The sequence below is a fragment of the Tiliqua scincoides genome, chromosome 10 (assembly GCF_035046505.1).
Source record: "Tiliqua scincoides isolate rTilSci1 chromosome 10, rTilSci1.hap2, whole genome shotgun sequence".
Lineage (NCBI taxonomy): Eukaryota > Metazoa > Chordata > Lepidosauria > Squamata > Scincidae > Tiliqua > Tiliqua scincoides.
This window is the reverse complement of record NC_089830.1, coordinates 1288796-1309912: the sequence shown is the minus strand read 5'-3', so window position 1 is coordinate 1309912 and position 21117 is coordinate 1288796. Positions and strand designations below refer to the sequence as shown.

The 21117-nt window shown below is 49.6% G+C and overlaps 1 protein-coding gene across 8 annotated transcripts in view; it reads left to right on the top strand.

Moving 5' to 3' along the window:
* ADGRB2 (adhesion G protein-coupled receptor B2) overlaps positions 1 to 21117 on the top strand; it is a 184609-nt gene that overhangs the window by 58899 nt on the left and 104593 nt on the right. The window lies entirely within an intron of this gene.

Below are 21117 nucleotides of genomic sequence, written 5' to 3'. Positions count from 1 at the left end.
TATGCTTTCAGAAACCATTTGAGGTATCCAAAATTCTCCCTTTTCACACGTAAAAATATTTGCTATATATATGGGGGACATTCACTTATGTGAGTTGCTCCTCCTGCCATGTGAAATGCTGAGATCCAGAAACAGGCTTGCTTATTCTCCCGACTTGTCACCCTCTAGTGGTCAATGATTCTGGGGTGTTGTCTGATTCAATCACTAGCAGGCAGGCTTGGGCAGGAAACAGCTCCTCTCAAGAGCCCACCTGCCTCAGTTGTGGATGGATGCAGGTTTGGAGCTCAGCCTATGGAACGAGCTCCAGCCAGGTTTTCCTGCTGTTCCAAGTGTCGATGTGTACGTCCTGCAGGTTCTGGCAAGATCAGGGCTCACTCTAGTTCTATTCTGGAGCTTGTGTGATCTCTAACAAGCGTTGTTGTCTCTGATGCATAGCATTTCTATAGTGAAATCACAGCAAAGGTCTAGTGGAGAAATCCTGGGATTCCTCATAGATATGAGTTGTGATCGCTCAATTGTGGTGAGTTGTGATGTTCTGACAGATTTTGTTTATTAAAAGAGAAATGTTGCAAATTTCCAATGGTCAGAAACAGGCATGGATAGGAGAAAACAGGACTTGAATTTAGACTAAACCAAGGTCTGATGTTAGAAGCAAATAAAATTAAGTGCTGAGGCTAGCAACCTAGACTTTTTCTGTAGCTGGGTTTTCATACTCTCTTACAGTTCCCTTATTCTCCTGATGTTCTCATGATGAATACCATGCCATCATGCAGTATCAGTCTAGGGGACTTTGTGGGTCAAAAATGTGGTATTGACCAGGCCCTGGAAGAGCTGTGATCTTAGAGGTTTCACTTTGTAGGTTCACCGAGCCTGCCCTGGAAATTGCCAGGGAATTTAGTTCTCCAAACGATTAGATTTCCACATGATTTTGTGTTCCCAAATATGAGCCAAAGTTCTCTATGAAGAACATATGGCTCAGCTCCCCTCCCCCCACACACACATACCGTGTGATGGTAAATTCCATAGTTACTGTTGGGAGAAGACATATAAACCCTTGTGGGTCCTAAAAGTGCAGCCAACTAGTTTCCTTTGGTGACCTCAAGTTTTGTAAGACAGGGAGCAAAATCCCTTGTAGAGAGATGACCCTTCCTGGTCCTGGGTTTGTGATTATCCCCAGATCTTCAGCAGAGGATTACCTGCCCAGCTGAGACCAGCTTCCTTCGCACCAGCTGAGTAGCTCCAGTGTCTCCCCGTCGACCTTCTCCGCACTGAGCTTATGAGGAGCCAGAGTGAGGCTTCTGTTGCCCTTTGTTGGCAGAGAGACAGAAAACAATTTACGGGGGAAATGACCCCCTCTCCTGTGGCAAATTACCCTTGACTGTGACAGCCGAGGTGGCTGTTATTCTAAGCCAGAATATAAAGGAGCTGAAATTCAGCCCGAGCAGGCTATTAACCAGGCGGAATGGGGCCATTTGCTTGTTAGAGGGTAGCCTGAGCCAGGAGTGGAATTAAACCGTCCTTGTTGGGGCCAGCAGGCTCGCTCCAGAGGGCTGCCTTGCCATCACCACCTCCTCTCCCTGTGTGCATCCACTGCTGTTTACATAACATAAGAACATCAGAAGAGCCCCACTGGATCAGAGCAAAGGCCCAGCTAGTCCAGCTACCTGTATCTCAAAGTGGCCCACCAGATGCCTCAAGGAGCACACAAGGCCACAAGATACCTTCATCTTTTTGCCCCTTCCTTGCACCTGGTATTCTGAGGTTCCCTACTGCTAAAACCAAGAGGTTGCATATACCCATCATGGCTTGTAACACAGGTTTCTCCGGAAATCTATCCAATCGCCTTTTAAAGGCATCTTGGTCACCACAACCTGTGGCAAGAAGTTCCACAGATTAATGACACACTGGGGAAAGAATTATTTTCTTTTGTCTCTTCTGACTCCCCCAACACTCAATTTTGATGGGTGTCCCTGGTTCTGGGGTTGTGTGTGTGTGTGGGGGGGGGGGGGAAAGAACACTCTCTATCCATCCCCTGCATAATTTTGTATGTCTCTATCATGAGCCCCCCAAGTGCCTTTTTTCTTTGAGGAGGAGGATTTTCCATCCAACGTTAGCACCAGGTTGCTGGGAGAGCTGGGGCAAAGCCCCCACATGTCCCCTGATGGTACATGGATATTGCTACTGGTGTGGAGGACTCATGAGTCAGCCCAGCCAGGTGGGACCTCTGATGGGCATCCGCCCTTGGCCAAGTGCCCAACCTGATCAGCCCCTCTTCATCTCCCTGCATATGGATCCAAATCTACCAAACCCTTGTGTCCCTTGAGGGGTGACTTCTGCAGTTTCCAATCTCATGCCATTGGGCTTTCTACAAAATCCTTCACATTATGGAGCGAATCACAGTTTGTGGGGGGGGAGAGTGATTCAGACTGAGATGCTTACAGGGGCAAAAAGCTAACACTTTCCTTGTCGCATCACAATCCTAACAGATTTTCCTCGCTGGTGGAGTAAATGTCATTGATAATGTCTTTTGACTTTAAGTGTGTACGTAAGTGATTTCATCAATCACTTGGAAAAAATATATATACATATATTGCCTCTGGCAAAGTATTTTCTAGTTATCGTCAGCCATCACTTTTCTTGGCACTTCAAACAATAAAATACTGGGGTTTTTAAATCAGTACTTTGAGGTCCCGCCCCCCCTTTTTGGGGGCAGGTTTCAGAAATGCTGTATCATGGCCAATACTAGCTGTTTGGCTGATGGAGGGGACCAGAGAGAAAAGTGGTTTGCCAAAGGCCTAGCCCAGGTGTGATCTCGTCTAGGGGTCATATGGTGCTTCTGTTTAACTGCCCCATTTTTACCAGTCTAACTGAACTTAGAAATTTGCATTCCATGCACTTTGGGTGAGCCTTCCCTGCTGCCAGCATCCAGCCTGGCTCGAAGTGACTGATGTAGTGCTTGGGTTGGAAAGCAAGCATGTTGCACTCCAAATGGCCAGTGGCAGATGGCATGGCCAAGGAGGCTTCATTGGCCAAGGAGGCCAAGGATCATTAGAAAAGGTATTGAGAACAAAACGGCTAATATTCTAATGCCGTTTTACAAATCGATGGTAAGGCCACACCTGGAGTATTGTGTCCACTTCTGGTCGCTGCATCTCAAAAAAGACAGAGTGGAAATGGAAAAGGTACAAAAGAGAGCGACTAAGATAATTACGGGGCTGGGGCACCTTCCTTATGAGGAAAGGCTATGGCGTTTGGGCCTCTTCAGCCTAGAAAAGAGGCGCCTGAGGGGGGACATGATTGAGACATACAAAATTATGCACGGGAAGGACAGAGTGGATAGGGAGATGCTCTTTACACTCTCACATATCACCAGAACCAGGGGACATCCACTAAAATTGAGTGTTGGGAGAGTTAGGACAGACAAAAGAAAATATTTCTTTACTCAGCGTGTGGTTGGTCTGTGGAACTCTTTGCTACAGGATGTGGTGATGGCGTCTGGCCTGGACGCCTTTAAAAGGGGATTGGACAAGTTTCTGGAGGAAAAATCCATTACGGATTACAAGCCATGATGAGTATTTGCAACCTTCTGATTTAGAAATGGGCCATGTCAGAATGCCAATGCAAGGGAGGGCACCAGGATGAGGTCTCTTGTTATCTGGTGTGCTCCCTGGGGCATTTGGTGGGCCGCTGTGAGATACAGGAAGCTGGACTAGATGGACCTATGGCCTGATCCAGTGGGGCTGTTCTTACGTTCTTAAGGAGATGTTGAGGTCAAGATCTGGCACGGTCAAGCTACCACCATTCTGTATTAGTTGAGAAGCTCATATTGGGGAGCCCATGTCCAAGGAAGTCCTTATATAGGGCCAGCAGAGATCCTTCTTTGTTCCCTATATCATCTGGGCAGTTTGGTTGCACTTTCCCCCTTGGCCACTAGTGGATGAAGGGGCGCTGTGGAGCAGTAAGGTTCTGGTCAGACAATCTTTCTCCCTGCAAGTCATCTCAGTCCCTGCACTCTCCTGCTGAATTTTATTTAATTTATTTAGCATATGGCATATAATACAAGGACTTATATAACAATTAAACCTCCTGCTGAAGCTCTCCTTTAAGACACCCAGTGCTTTACCATTGCATGTTTACAACTGCCTACCAACAACCCTGCAGAGGAGAAAGTTGTAGACTTTAAATGAAAAGCAAACACCGGGCTACTTTGGGGTGAAATTATGGAAGAGGAATCCCATGTGGCCTGCATGGAATTTCATGTGCCTTGACAGTGGTGCATGAGAAGCTTTATACTGGAATTGCATTGGAGGGAGAGCAGACAGGTAGAGCAGAATCTGGTAGTGGTTAGCATATCGGGCTAGGACCGGGTGACCCAGATTCAATTTCCAGTTTGGCTTTCCTGCTCAATGGGTGATGCTGAGCCAGTTACTCTCAGCCTGACCTACTTCACAGGATGGTTTTGGAGACAGAGAAGGTAGGGCCATGTGCACACCTCTGAGCGTCATTGATGCAGTCCCAAAGAGCTGTTCCAGCTCAGCTGGGTGCCCTGCTGTGCTCCCCTAAGCCATCCAATCCCCCCCCTTGGCATATAGCCCATTACCTTCTACTCTCCCCTTTTCCCTCTCCCCCATGTCTGCGGAGCTGCAGGAAGGGAGGCCTGTCCCGGCCTCTTGCTGCGGCAAGCGTGTAGATAATTTGCAATCACCAGCCGCTGTGATTGCTTTGGAAGGGCAGTGGCTTGAACTCTCGGTTACCTTCTTCAAATTATGTTTGACATTCAATTAAAACCCGGAGGCACCTGGACGTAAAACGTTAGTGTAGCTGGGAAGTGGAGGGGGCGACGGGTGATGTGTTTTTATTTGCAGAGTCATCACGCGCTGGGCCAGTGGAGACTGGGCTCATCCCTAGGAGCACATTGACAGTGACTGGCCTGTGCTGGGGGCGGGGGGGGGGAGAGCTGCAGCATAGGGGGTGGAAGCAGAAAGAGAGATGACCTGAGGCTGGCCATAACTTAGAGCTGCTAAAGTTTCAAGGAAAATATTTCACGGCTGCAGAGACTGGATTGACATAAAGCCAGGCTTGTCTCGGGTTCGTGTCTTTCCAAGGCCCAGCAGCAGTGAAACAAGACAAGAAAGTGACTGGATTTTGCTTTTGGCTTCCTTGCCCAGTGGCTTGACGCTGAGCGATGATATACTTGGCTTTCAAGTCGTGCTTCTCTCAGCCTCCAGACACAAGATATAAACATGGTGGTCTACCTTACAGGGTTGTTGTAACAATAATGTAAGTAGAGCACTGTGAAGTAGATCACCATATTTATATCTTGTGTCTGGAGGTAGTAGCTTGGACAAGGCCACCTTGTCAGTAGGTCGTAAAGGTGTTGCTAGAATCTGGGGTCTCTGATTCACAATATAGATTCTTAGCCAGCCAGTCTGCTACATGTAAAGAGTGGCCACTGAAATTGTGGCTGCCTGGGCATAAGCTGTTGGAGGAACCAGGAGGTCTTCAGATGCCTGAGGGTACTATCAGGATCAGGAGGCCTTTCAGACAAGAAGTCCCTGGTTCAAATTGCACTGTTGTTTCCCCAGCATGCAACCTTCAGCCAGCCTTTGCCTCTTTGTTTTCCCATCTGCAGAATGGGTCTTAGAATCCCCCCTTTGCTTTACAGGGCTGTTGGGAGGGTGAATGAGCAAATTAGGTGATGCTCGCCCCCCTGGCACACTATGTAAATGCAAATAAGCCCCTTTATTTTAAGCAGCAGACATTTCCTCTCTGAGCCGAGAGGCAGAAAACCTGTTGACCCTTAATTTCCCTAGAAAGATACATTGCCTGACTTTGCTTTCAGCTGCAGGTATATCACTGCTCTTGTTATTTATAGAGAGCTATTAATGTACAGGACACTTCTACAGCATGAATAGGAAAAAAAAATAATAATCCCACCAAAACTCCCATCTAGGTCTCTTCCTCCATGAGCTTACAGTAGGAAGTTTGATAATGGATGAGGAGAAAGGAGATTGGAAGAATGGGGCAGGGATGGGTCAACCTACCCTTACCCCCTTCTCCTACAGAGATGGTGTTCAAGTAAATTCTTGAAGGAGGAGGGTCATTAAAAAAGATGATATTCTAACATAAAATCTAAACCTCTTGCAAAAGGCCCATTTTACAGTGTCCCCAGATAATGTTGCAAAGGTCTCCCTTATTCTCCTTACGCATTAGCAAGTTTGCCTCCTGCTGTGTCCTCAGGCAGGCTCCAGGAAGGGCCAGACTGAAGGCAGAATTGGGTCGTGATGCATTTTCATGCGTTTAGCACTTTGCATGGGGAATATCTGCCTGTATGAACATCACTTTCCGCATGGTAGACAAATATCAGGTGAGGGAGGCTAGGCTGGACCCGTGTCCCTGAGAGGCTAGTTTTCAGTGTTCAGGGAGGCTTTTAAAAGCCAACCTGAAGTCGTACAGGAAAAGCTTTTCCTCCATTCTACCCAGCTCTGTTGGTTGTATGAACTAGTCCTGTGTCTGAGCTGAGCCATGGGAGCAATGATGGAGGATCAGAAGCTGGGATTGAGAAGTGAACTGGGGGTCAAGGTGCATTCAGGAGCAGAGAAACAGATGGAAAGGAAAGCCAAGAGTTGTACCAGGATGGAGAAATGAGCCACAAGTCAGAGCCAGGCAAGGAAACCAAAAGTCATAGGACAGGACATGCCGGAGGCAAGGAGAATGTATTGCCCAAGTGGAGATGGATAAATTAACAATTTTGCTTAGGGAGAATTCAACAGAAAACATTTTGAAGAATTGGAGTCCAGTTATTGATTTTTTGAATCAGAGAGAGGATGGGGATTTGAGGTATTTTGGATTTGAAGATTGATTTTGAAGTATTAGTGGTATAGATTAATATTTGTTAATGTTTGGACTGTATGTATTTGGATTATAAGTATGGGAATGTTTTGGCTTCGCTCGTGCTGCTTTATTAGAATTTTGTTTATGTATGTATTTGTTTTTCTATTTTATGTTTATTATAGTTAAATAAATAAATAAACAGAGGGGGAAAAAAAGAGAATGTGTTGCCCAAGCAAAGATGTAGCCCTTCCTGTCCAGAAAGGCCCAGCTACCAGCTTGGGAAGGTGGGGCAAGCCCAGAACCGGAGAGTCTTTCACTCCAGCTGCGGTTCTGGCTGTTCACTATTGGAATAGCTTTTTGCTTGCACTCGGGAGGTTCCTGCAGCCCAGTTGTGTTCTTGGGATAAGGATAAGCTACCGTATTTTTCGCTCCATAAGACGCACCTGACCATAAGACGCACCTAGTTTTTAGAGGAGGAAAACTTACTTTTAAAGTAAGCCTGCCCTCCCCCTGTGGCGCCTGCGCAAATGAGGACCTTGCCCCCCCGTGCAGACCTTGCCCCCTTTGTTCTCCGCCTGCCCTCCCTCTGTGGCGCCTGTGCAAATGAGGACCTAGCCCCCGGTGCGGACCTTGCCCCCTTTGTTCCCCGCCTGCCCTCCCCCTGTGGCGCCTGTGCAAATGAGGACCTTGCCCCCGGTGCAGACCTTGCCCCCCAGTATTCTCTCCATAAGACGCACGCACTTTTCCCCCCACTTTTTTGGGGGGGAAAAGTGCGTCGTATGGAGCGAAAAATACGGTATGTCTGTGTCCCCTGTGTTTATTTTATTTATTCATTATTCACAGTTTTATATAATCCTTCCTCCAAGGAACTTGGGGTGTGTACATGGCTCCTTATGTCGTTTGGTCCTCACAACAACCCTGTGAGGTAGGTGAGACTGAGTGACGGTAGCTGGCCCAAGGTCACCCAGGAAGTTTCGTGGCTGAATGAGGATTTGGACCTGGATCTTTTAGATCCAAACCACTGCACCATCCTGGCCTCCCTCGAAGTTGCTCAGGGTGGTGTGCAAGGTTCACTGCCCCATGTAATGTGGGAACTGGAGCCTGGCGTTGGTCAGCCCTAGTCCAGTGGCTGCACCACACTGGATCATGATAGAAAGGGAGCAGCCTGGTGAGAGAGGCTGCCCTCCACTGCTCTTCTACCCAGCATGTCATAATCTGTGGAACTCCTTGCCACAGGATGCGGTGATGGCTCCTGGCCTAGTTGCCTTTAAAAGGGGATTGGACAAATTTCTGGAGGAAATGTTCATCACAGGTGGCAAGCCATGATGGGTACATGCAACCTCCTGGTTCTAGAAGTTGGCTGCCTCAGAATGCCAGATGTAAGGGAGTGGCAACAGGGTGAAGGCATCTTTTTGCCTTGTGTTTTCCCTGAGGCGTCTGCTGGGCCACTATGAGATACAGGAAGATGTGGGCCCTGGGCCTGATCCAGCAGGGCGCTTCTTCTGCCCTTCATGTTTTCCTTGCAGAATCCAAGGAGCAGGAACAGCTGAGGTTGAAGGTGGGGGCACCACCAGCTAAGGGGGGGTGACTGTTGCGTGTGGCGCACCACGAGATCTTGGGCTGACCCCAACAGTGACCGCATTCTGGCAGCGCCAGTAAGTTGCATGGGTGCACCTGAGAATAGGTGGATCAGGTGCCCTGGGGCGGTGTTCTGCATCTTGGTTGCTTGGAAGGCTGGGAGTGATTGACAACGGATGGACGGCTTTGCTGGCTGCTGTCGGAGATGCGTTCTGGGCATGCCGGGCCGATGAGCTGGCCGGGGCCAGCGGCGCTCGCGTCCTTAATTCCGCAGTTCTGTACTTTGATGGTTCCCAGCTGCCTTTTCTCCAGGCTGTGTATCCATCTCTGGCATCTCTTCCGGTCCATTTGTCAGCGCGACTCGCAGATGTCGTGCAATTTGTCCACTGCCCGGGCGCAGCTCGCTGGCACGCAGAGCCCGTTTCTTGCTGCGTGAGCAAATCTCACCCAGAACCCCTGCAGGGCTGAGCCACTGTCCCCGGCACTAAAACCCAGGCCTGTGTGCAGCAGGCTGCCGGGTCCTTGGGGGAAAATAAATAAAGAAGCCCCCCCCCCCGAATCCTTCCCCCTCCCTACCAAGGTGTGCCACCTGCCTGGAAGATGCTGACTCCATCACGGAGGTTAAAATGGAGGCCGCTGAAAGCCATCGGGTAGCCATGGCAACCGGCATGCTGGAGGGACTTGATTAGGGAGAGGCAAATATATGTATGAGTTTCAACTCAGATGTATGTGGGCCTGAGCAAATTGCTGCTTCCTGGAGCGAGGCTGGTTGCCCAAATGGCCTGGTACGATTTCTGGGCGGTTTGTTGCCGGCAAGGCAGGCTCAACATCACCAGGGTGACCCTGGGAAAATGCATGGGTGTCTCAGTTTGCCTGACTGAAAGCAGAGCTCTTGGCACAGTTCTCAGGGTGGGCTGAGAAGGGCTAAGAGTGTAGTGAGGAGCAGAACTTGAGCGTGTGGGTGGCCGGGCAAAGGACGTCTGGTGCCATCACAGAGCAAGGCGTGGGGACAGCAACCAGCCTTGAATGCATTGCTGATGCTAAGGAGATGTGGCTTGATCTCCAGTGGTCTAGAAGCACCAGTCTAGTTGGTAGGAGGGGGTCCTGTGACCACAACCTGTGCCACTCTGGAGTGTTCTAGACAATGCTGGCAGTTTTCGGAGAATAACCAAGCCAAGCAGTGGCATATGGCATCCAGGACCAATGCATTTTTAACACCCCCATACCCCACCTGGGCCTCAGAAGGCGTCCTGGAGGCCTTACCCGGCACTTCTGGTTTTCACCAAAAACCTGAAGTGCCTTTCTAAGACCTCCAGCAGGCCTTCTGAGGCTTGGGGAAACCATGCATGGCCTCCCCAGGCCTCAGAAAGGCATTCCCTTGACACCCCCTGATGGCATGGTTTCTGGGGCAATGGACCACCCTGGCCCCCCCTTAGCTACACCACTGAAACCAAAGAAAATGTCAGGGCACTGATGCAGAAGCCTTTTATCCTTTTATTTCCAATGATTTATATCCCACCTTTTCCTCAAAGACCTGAGGCAGCTCCTACCGTAATTATGGTGCAAACCTTCGTCCTAAAAACCAGATCAATAAAATACAAACAAATAAATAAAATAAAATTGCAAAATGCAAAAATACGTAACAAAATTAGCCATCATGAAACCAGATGCAGTCAGGGAAGGCTGAACAAGACAGGTTGGTCTTAAGCCGCTAGCTAAAGGAAATGGGGGTACAGCAAACACCCCACAGGAGGGAGTGCCGCAAGAAGGGGGTCTTCCAGTTGTATCCCTTCTGACTATGTTCTCACAGTTGAGGAACACCCAAGAGGGGCCAGTCAGCCAGCCACACATTTCCTTCTTACCCCAGTGCATGGAAAGCACAGATACAGTGTGGTGGAGCGATCCCATGATTCATCTGCTCAGTAGCTGGGATTTCGACACATGGAACGAAGTGGCCATTTTATGACTCCACAATGTTCCTTTCAGAGTTCTGCAATCTGATACAGAGTGTGGCTGGCCAAGACTTGCACGGTCCTCTCATTGGCCCATTTTCCCTGATAGCAAGAAGTAATTTGTTTTAGTGGTGAGGGGGAAGAGTCCACATCACAACAGTGTGCAACATGTCTGCAAGTGAAGCACATTGGATGCCACAATGGCCGACCCAAGGCTCTTGCACCAGACGATGATGGAAACAGAGTTGCTGGTTGGTTTTAAGACTGCATCAGTTCCTTTGCCTGTAGCTGTTCGGGGATGTTTTTTTTCTGTGCTGGTGGTGCAAAAATCTGTGGTTCTTTAAACTACATGCGTGTGCAGTGGAAAGAACGCATCTAGCGCTGAAGGCAGCAGGGCACAGATTATAGAGTGAAGAGTGAAAGTTAGTAAATTTGGATCCATTTTATGGAGCCAATAAGTGTCAAGGAGATGAGGGCGGTGGAGACAGTGGCTGCGGAGGGATGAATGTACCAGACAGGAAAGCTGACTAGATTGTAGATTCTGTGTATGTGTGCTGGACTGGACTGGACTGCACTGGTGTAAGCCTGTAGCAGCAGTAGTGCTACTTACATCACTTAACTCAAATGCCCGTGGATGTGATCTGTGGATAGTTTAGGAAAGAGGGCCTATATATTGCAGGCCATCTGTGGGGCGGTGGTGTGAGCCTTTCTGCACTGGGTGTGTGGCCCAGTTGGCCAGCACTTCAGGATTGGTTTGGAGTCTCCAGGCATTGGCATCATTTCTCCATGAGACCACCAAAAGCCATCCTGGAGAAGTTATCTGCCACCTCCTTGAGTAGCTAAGGAGGGCCAGGGGGGCAATTGCCCCAGGCTACAAGCTGTTTGGGGGCAACCTGGTGCTCCCCCCGCAATCACTGCTCCTTCCCTGTGGGAAAGTGGCGATCATGGTCTATGGCTGCTTGCCACCTGCCCCCTTGGTTTGCAGTCCTCTCAGTTGCCCCTCCCAAAACCACTTCCAGGCTGTCCCCAAAGGAAGGGGTGCTCACTGCTGTGGTTTTGCACCCCCTTCGATTGGACTCAAGATCACACAGCTTCCTCAGTAGAAGTGGTGACTAAAGGGGGGCTTCCAGACCCCAACCACTAAGCCCCTCCCCCCAAAAAATCAAGCCAAAACTCAGCACTACAACAAAAGCTGGCATTGCTGTCACGTGGCTGAAAGGCGGCCCAGCCTCTTGGCGCCCAGATCCCCGGCTTGGCTGTGCAGTTCTACCCCTTGACCGCCACAGTGACAGCTGTTCCCCTTTCCTGAGTCCCTTATCTCCTTGCGGTCCAGGGCTGTGTTTGAAGACATTACAGCCCATTAGCCTATTTGGTTTTTAAAAAAAAAAAAAAAATTGCTGCTGCTGTTTGTTTTAATCTGGCACGGAGCATCTGCTGGGCCAATCCTGGGCTTGCTGGAGGGGCAGGGGAGCCGTGGCCGGCGCGACCATGCCCCTGCCCCCTGCTGTACCGTCTAAGGCAGTGCGCCATCCTCGCCCGCCATGACCAGATGGGAGGTTTTAATCAGGAGTGCCAAACAGCCCTGCTTTGTGTAATTGACAGATTGCTATCACCAATACTTGACAGGCCTAATAATAATAATACAGAAAAGAAGTCTTGGCACGGCCTTTGATGGCTTAGCAGGGGAGAGCTTTGAAAGCCTGTTGACGGATCTGAAGGGCGAGGGGAGTTAATTAGAGGGGGTGGCAGTCTGCTGACGCCCTGCCTTTGTGTGTGTGTGCGCTCAGGCCCTCAAAGACTCTTGTCGGCTTCCCAGGCCCGCACAGAACAACCTCTCAACTCTTGTGGGGCAAAAGAGGGTGGAGGAGAGGGGTTGCCGTAATCTGGGCTCTGAGTTGCTTTCTTTGGGAGGAAATCTATCTTTTGCCCAGGAGAGTGGAACAGGGCCGGCCCATCCATGAGGCCACCTGAGGAAGTGCAAGAGCAGGATCCCTGTATCCTTTTGCCACTCCCTTGTACCTGGCGTTCAGGCAGCCTACCTCTAGAACCAGGAGTCTGCAAATACCCATTATGGCTTGGAACCTGTGATGGACTTTTCTTCCAGAAATCTGTCCAATCTCCTTTTAAAGGCACCCAAGCCAGGCGCCATCACCACATCCTGTGGCAAGGAGTTCCACAAACTAATTACATGCTGGGTAAATAAATATTTCCTTTTGTCTGTTCTAACTCTCCCGACGCTCACTTTTCATGGACTTTTCCTAGTTCTGTTGCTGTGTGAGAAGGAAAAGAACATCCCTCTATCTATTCTCTCCATCCCTTGCTTAATTTTGTGCCTCTCAATCATGTTCCCCCTCAGGTGCCTTTTTTTCTAGACTGAAGGGCCCCAAATGCTTTGGCCTTCCCTCATAAGGGAGGTTCCCCAGCCCAGTAATAATTTGGGTCGCTATCTTCTGCACCTTCTCTAGTTCCGCTATGTCATTTTAGAGATAAAAAGGTGCTTTAGAACCTGATTGTTGGCAACCTTCAGTCTCAAAAGACTCTGGTATCGCACTCTGAAAGGTGGTTCTAGAACAGCGTCTAGTGTGGCTGAAAAGGCCGATTCGGGAGTGACAATCCCTTCCACACCGGGAGCAAGTGCAGTCTGTCCCTGGTCTGTCTCCCTGGCTATGGGCCTTCCTTCTTTGCCTCTTAGACTGTTGGCCAAGTGTCTCTTCAAACTGGGAAAGGCCATGCTGCACAGCCTGCCTCCAAGCGGGCCGCTCAGAGGCCAGGGTTTCCCACTTGTTGAGGTCCATCCCTAAGGCCTTCAGATCCCTCTTGCAGATGTCCTTGTATCGCAGCTGTGGTCTACCTGTAGGGCGCTTTCCTTGCATGAGTTCTCCATAGAGGAGATCCTTTGGGATCCGGCCATCATCCATTCTCATGACATGACCAAGCCAACGCAGGCGTCTCTGTTTCAGCAGTGCATACATGCTAAAGCAGTGCTTTAGAACCTACCACGAACAAAACATGACCCAAGTCCCAGCACCACACTCATTAAACTGCCCCCTGATTTTGGAGACAGTCTGGCATCTTCCTTTTGCCAGAGATGTGCAAAGTTAGGGATACCACAAGCACTGGTGGTTTTCCATTCCCTCCATGAAAAGGGTTGCGCAAAAGGGCTCCACATGACTCATGGACAGCTTTTTTGCAAGCTTAGGGAGGAATAGGGGAGAGGAAGGGGCATTTCAGCAGGCCTGATGTTACACAGTAACACCCACTACATGACAAGGGATCGAGACCAGAATATGGCCTGTTGACCAATGCACACATGCAATAAACATTGCAACATGGCAAAGACAACACACAATGATGGACTGGGAGCGCGAACTGTTGTATTGATGCAAATCGCACTTCTCCATCTCCCCTGTGGGGATAGGAATACAAGCCTTCCTCTCAGAGTTGTCAAAAAGATTACTGAAATATGCAATGTGCCTTAAACACTGGATATGTCTTGATCTCGGAAAAAGAAAATTTATGTTCATGTTAAATATAGAGAGAGAGAGATGGCTGAAAACTGAGGGCTAGTGAAATGGAAAGTCTCTGGTTCAAATCTTGCTTCTGCCATAAACTCACAAGGTTTGTCTTAGGCAGGCCACTGCTTCTCAGTCTCAGTCTTCCCCAGCTGCAGTATCCCCAGCTTCTCCAGCTCCTGAGAGGCATCTGGTGGGCCACTGTGAGATACAGGAAGCTGGACTAGATGGCCCTTTGGCCTGATCCAGGGGGGCTCTTCTTAAGTTCTTACAGCACGGAGGTCACTCTGTGTCCTTGCTGCACTGTCACTATTTGCACTTCTTTCTTGTGATCAGTGTGAGGTTCTTGGCCCTCATAACTCTTCTTGGCAGATGTTCCAAAACTCTGCCCCTCCTGTCCTTGTAGCTTGGGGAAGAAGTCCTCAGTCCCCTGGAAAAAAACAGCGGCCAGTTGCTGGGTACCGATCCTCACAGATGCTCATCAAGTCCGGTTTGAGACAAGCCTCTGCTGTGGTTTGGGCCTGCTTCCCTTGGGAGCCTCGTCCTCCTGTCTAATAGATTCTTCGCCCTCCCCGATAACCTCCTCCGTTCTATTTCTGGCTCATTTCCCCTTCATTGCTGCCCATTTTTGCTTCTGTCGATCACACATGACACACTCTGGCCCCCATTACTGCCTTAGATGAGCATCACGCTATTCTTTCTGTGTTTATTGCTATAAGCAGTCCTGCGAAGCCAGGGCAGTACAATTCCATTCTATTTCCGGCGGCGCGGAAAGGGAAACAAGCGCTGCCGTGCACCAAAAGAGTGACCATCTTCTTGTTTTGCTTGCCCATTTAGTTTTCGGCCCTCAGCTGGTATCTTCAGCCAAGTCCCTTTTCGCAGATCCCAAGCAGCCTGATTTTTGCAACCCTCGCAAGCTACAGAAGCGATTTGAGGATTGGTGAGGGGAAAGCCAATCTCAGGTTATGGGAGGGAGCTGGGATGGGCACTTGACTCAGGTTGACTTGACTCGAGTCGAACAAAAGCTCATTTTTTGATGACTTGACTTGCATCATGGACGCTGTTGACTCTTACTCGACTCGCGACTTGGGGCCAGTGACTTGAAAAAAGAGTCTGGGTTCAAAATGACTTGAGTCCCTCTCTCGATCCCTTGGTGTGTGTGAGTGTGTTTGTGAGGCAGGACTGAGGAAGGTTGAAAGGAGGAGGTTTAAGCGGGGTTTTTTTTCTCTCCACAAGGCTGGGGAATCGTGATGTGAACTGGGGGGGGGTCTCGGGTTCGTATGGAACAAATGCTTTTTCTGTTCTGCTAAACTCGAATAACAGCACAGCTCTTGTTTACATTAATGGAAGTAAAGGATGTCAACACATAGCTGGCTGGAGTGCAGATGGGATGGGAACATCGCGGGAGTGTTAAATGAGAACTCCCACGCACACCCCACCACCACCTCCACTTTTTTCAATGGAGTTGTGTTCAAGGAAACCTTTGACTCGCAACACAACCCATTTCTCAAAATGCCTTGTGACTTGACTCACAAGACTCAAAATTTCTGGTGAGTCGAGTCACAACATCCACATGTGATGACTTGCAAGTTCAGTGCCTTCAGCACATCCCTGGGAGGGAGTCACCATCACTGCCCTTTCTCCACCCCCACCCCCCAAAGCTCCCAGAGGACACTGTCAGGTAATGGCTTTGGGAGGAGTGGTCTTGCTGGAGAACTGTGGCAGCTAGTCCCATGCCTTGTATCTCACAGTGGCCCACAAAATGCCTCTGGGAGCCCAGAAGACAGCAAAAGGCCCATATCCTCTTGCCACTTTCTTGCACCTGACATTCAGAGAGATGCTGCCTCTAAAATGTAGAGGTTGCATACAGTCATACAGACAGATCCCCTATCTAAGAACCAGAACAAACTCTTTAATCAGGACTTGGATATTTTCATGCAGGCTTTATGGTCGCCAAATTGCGATTCCACGTGGGATATGTTCACCTGTGCTTTTCCATGCAGTTGACAGGGTTCCTTCCACCATCCAACCTGCGCCACCCATCCGTGATTTCATTTTCCCCCCACCTGGTTCAACGAACATGCGACAGGGAATTCACGTGGCAGACCTGAATTCCTCCTCAGGATGATTGGCAGGGACAGGAGTGGGACCTGACATGATTCCCCTGGCGAACAACTCAGTTCTCCGAACATTTGGTGCATTTTCCCAGGGAAAACAACCACAAAACAAATCCCCAAAGATGAAATTCCCACACAATGAATTCAACATTTGTTCAAGCCTTTTAAGTGCTGACTATTTTGATATTGTTGAGAGGCAGATCTTAGAGGGAGACATAAAAGGGGGGACAGGGAAGGAGGGAGAGAAGAAACAAGGACCTGGGGAGGCAGAGAGACTAAGGGCCCGATCCTATACAACATTCTAGTGCTGGTGCAGCCCTGAGGAAAGGGAACAACCTTCCCTTACCTAGAGGAGGCCTCCATGACAGCCCCTCTACTGCAGGATGCAGCGCACGCCCTGTTGGCACGGCTACACCAGCTTTGGAAAGTTGCATAGGATTTGGCCCTAAGAAAGCTGCAGGCCTGGGGGTGCTGGATACTTCGGACAGGAGGGATGTGCAAAGGATCATTTAAAGAGATGGTCCAACTGATCAAGATGTGGGACCCATCTCACATCCCAGCTTGTAGTGTGGAACCCACCTTCAGGAGTCCAGAGGGCAAAAGGGGTGGACAAATGAGTGACTTTGGCTCCTGCTCTTTTCCTGCCCATTGTCAGCCAGTCAGTGTGTCATTCTGTTCTCTGTGCATTTTTTTCTTTTAGGCCACCGGTTCCCAACCTCTGGTCTGCGGACTCCAGAGTCCATATGGTCTGCAGGACCCTGAGAAATGGTCCGCAAGGTCTCAGGAAGAAAAAAAAAAAATCACCTTTGATCACTTCCAGTGTCTCACTGAGCAAGCAATCTCCCACGGACCACCAGTGAGGGCAGAAAATGGACTGCCCATAGCCACAGCCACTGAAGTGTCAGCTGTGGCTGTGGGCAGTCCATTCTTCATCGTCTCTGATAGTCTGTGGGGGAGCACTTGGGGGACAGACCACCAGAGAGGGCAGAGACCAAACCCTTTACAGCCACATGTGGTCCACAACAGTTCCAATTTTTGCCCCAGTGTTCCATGGGTTTCTAAAGGTCGGGAACACACTGTTCTAGGCCAGCTGGGGCAGGCGGTGACATGGCAATTAATCTGTGGAACTCCTTGGCGTAGGATATAGTTGATGGCACCTGGCCTAGATGTCTTTAAAATGGAACTGGACAAATTTATGGAGGAAAAGTCCATCATAGGTTACAAGCCATGATGACTCTATGCAACCTCTGGGTCTTAGAGGTTAACTGGTCTCGGAATGCCAGATGCACGTGCTGAAGACTCCAGTCTAGAGCAGTCACCTCCAAACTGCTATCTGTAGGGCAGATCCTGTGCATTGTAATAATCACTCTGGGTGCAGTGACGGTGAAGCCTTGCTGTTCTGCCCCGCAGCCACCTTTCCTCCTACCGGATCATTGCGAAGCCTCTTGGCCTGGGAAATCGAGGCACAAAGCTTTCTGGGGTGTTATGCAATGGATGTGGTTCCCCAGCGCAAGGCTCTGCAACACTCCAGCATGGCGGCTGTGGGGCGGAACGGTACGGCTTCACCACAGTTGGAATGATTTTTCCAGCAGAACTTGGGCTGCTGTTCGGAGACTACTGGGCTAAAAAAACATCCCCGTTCTGAGCGGCGTTTACCATTCTGCGCCTTATCATGCTACTCAATCTCTGCAGCAGGCAAGTCACTCTGGGCGTCCACAGCTGCCTGAAAGTTCAGGCACAGAGGCTGCTGGGGTGACGGGCAGTGGAAGCGACTGCCTGGCATGACCTCCTGCAGAGATCAGAGGGCACCGCGGAATGGTAAGTGTCGCTCACGGGGGTGCTTTTTCGCTAATGCCGGATCCGTCTCAAGGGCCACAGTTTGGCAAGGCCTGATCTAGAGGAATGAGAGAGGGAAAGAGGAAGAGCGTTCAAGAGGAAGACCAGCCATGGGAGCAGAGGAGATGCTTACAGGGGCTGGAGCTGTTGAGGTGTAGGGAGGTTTGAAGTAAGCAACTAACCACTCACCGCAGGCCACAGGTCATAATTTGTGAAGCCCCACAGATAGAGCTGTTGGATATCTGCAGCACTTTCGTTTTAGCTCATGGTGGCCTCACCGCTGAACCCAGCGCTGTTTGGAAAGCTGTAGCTGACCAATCACACCTTCTGCAGCGCAATCCTAGGCATATTTACTCATTCTGAGTGTGTTCAGTGGGGCTCCCCCTTGCTTAAGTCACGGATAGGATTGCAACCTTAGCCACCATGGTGCAATCCTATGTGCACACCCCTTGGAGTAAGCTGACTACTGTGGGACTTACTCCTGCTGCCATTCTTGCGATGCCCTCGCCCAGCTTGTTGCAACAGATGAAGCCCTCCTCCTTGTTGTCTGCTTCAGCCCCTCTCCAGGGCAGGCAGCAGCTGGAGACAGCTTGACAGTGACTGGCTTTTCCGTCCTCTGCTTCGGAAGAGTTTATGGGCTTGTTAAAGGAGGCAGCTGGTCTGGTTTACGGCCGAGATTTTTGCTCAGTTTACCCTGGGGGTAACACTCTGCGGCAGGCTCTTTCCCGATCAGAGTAAAAGCACCAATCCCTGATCTATGGACTGATTGGTTCTGTGTCAGAAATGGGAATGCAAGGGACAGGATTTGGGTGTGACTGAAAAGGGCCCCCCACTCTCCCTCCCTCCCTCCCTCCATTTCCTCATGTAGTGGTGGTCCAAGTGCCTGTTTATTTCTGGAGATGTGGATTTGTTAGCAGCCTTTCCATGGAAAGTATTCAAAGCTGCTACGACCGAGAGGTAAAAAAAGAAAAAAAGATGGAATGATAAAATGCAGTCAAAACCTCCAATAAAATATAAACATAAGAATAAAGAAGCAATCTGTAAACACTCAAAGATAAAACAACAGCAGGCACTGAGGAACAAATAACCTGCAAGCGCATGGAAAGTCTACCTTGGAGATAAGAAAGCTGTCACCTCAGTGGTTTAGATAAGGGGGTTAGGGGGTACATTGCCCCAGGTACCAAGTCTTGAGGGGGGTGCCAACCCGCACCCCAGATGGCAGATTCAGATGGGCACTCAGAGGTGTGTTTGGGAGGAGTTCAGAGGCACAGAGAGGCTGTGCATGGCCTCCCCATTCCTCAGAATGCCTTAGAAAGTCTCCAGGAGGCCTCCAAAAGGCACTTTCGGTTTGGTTTTGGTGGAAATGCCTTTTGAACAGGGAAGTGCCCAAATTACTTTGCCCAAGTCTCAAGTTGAGTCGTGAGTCAGTGACCCCATGACTTGAAATGTCTATGGGTCCTAGTGCTCGTTCATCGTGACTCACCCTGGGCCTCTTCCCAAGTCATTTGACTTGAGTTCAAGTCATTTTTAGAAGCAAGTCAAGTGGGAAAAAGCACACACGAAAGCAAGTCTTGACTCAAGTGTATTCGAGTTGTGACTCTTTTCCAAGTCACTGCCACGAGTTGTGAGTCAGCCCCAAGTCACTGGTGAGTGTGACTTGAGCTTCCCGCGAATCGCAAAAAAACCCCATTTTTCACAACTCGAGTCCAAGTCTCAGACTCAAGTTCTCATCCCTGCTTTTGGAGGTCTCCAGGAGCTCCCCTGAGGCACCCAGCTTCCACCATTCCCATGATACTTTGCCATTCTAGATGTCCCCAATCATCATCCCTGATGAGGCTTGTGTTTCCATTGTCAGACATATAGCGATGTTCTGTTCAAACACCACCCCCCTTTTTAACACATTGGAGCCTCTTATCTAAGTACCTAAGCAGAAGTTGGTGTTCATGCTGTTGAAATGGTATTGCAACTACTGTGTCTCTACTTTTACCGCACCAAGGTGGCATGTTTTATTTTCTAAAGTCAGATTTCCAAGGGACGCTTCAATAGGACTTCTGGCTAAAGGAGGGTAATGAATTTTTAAACTCATACTTATTGTAATCTTTTATTTACTTAATTAAATTTGATTGCGTCGGATGGGGGGGGTGTTAAAATTTTATGCACCCCTGGGTGTTGGATGCCTTAGCTATGCTACTGTGTCACCTCTTGGCAGAAGCTCTGTAAGGAGGAGGTCACCTCGTCTTGCGTCTCCCCGGACAGATCAGCGCTAGGGGAGAGGCTGTGCGCCATGGCTTCCTAGCTTCAGCAGCTGTCATTGGAGGAATATGGAAGAGGGTGGCCAAATCCAAGTGTCAGTTTGAAATGGGTGTTCTCCAGCGAGGGGTCCATGAGGTCAGTTGCTGAAGCTGGGGAAGCTGGTATTTGAAGCATGGCAGTCAGACGCCTATAGCAGGGATGTCGTAAGTGTGGACTGGGTACAGCCTGTGGAAGCTGTTTTTCTGGCCCCTGTGGAAATTGGGCTCTCCCGTAACTTGAAAATATGACCAAGGTTTGCATATTTCATGTCTTTTGCAGCTAATGACTTCCTAAATGAGAACAAAGTGCTTATTTCTGGCCATCAGCTGCTTAATGACATCACTTCCTGCTTAATGGTGTCATTTCCGGCCCTCAGTGGGCACCATGAATGTTATTCTACCTGCTATATGAAATGAGTTTGACACCCCTGGTCTACAGTGTTGGCAGGGCAAGGGACAAGAAGTCAAGATCATTGGTTTTGCCCCAAGTTTGGCTGAGCCAAGGGCATCATGTCTCCTGGGTCCTGCCAATCATAAGGTTGTTGCAGAGCATTCTGTGCCCACAGGGGGCTCTGAAGCCCCTCATCAAAACCAGGCCTTTGTCTGAATTGGCCAGGCTGGAGCTCCACAATGTTTCTGACCTGACCTTCTGGGTCTTGTGTTTTGGGCTTCATCACAATCCCCAGTGAGGGAAGTTCCACTGAGGAACAATGGCACCCTGCCTTGGCGAGGACTGCCAAGTATGGTATGGAAGCTCCCTGGACTCCTTGCAGGTAAAATTTGCTTCCTAACCAGCCCCTTCTTTGCAACTATGTCTGATGCATGGAAGGTGGACCGGAAAAGCAGCTCCTTTCTCCCCTGCTGGAAAGGATCCTGCCACTCATTTCCAACCTGAGAACTTGGACTGAACAGATTCTTGTTTTGACACCCTTCAGGTATTGGCGTCGCTAAGGTGTGTGTAGGGGAGGAGTGCAGACTGTACTGGGTGACGCACTGG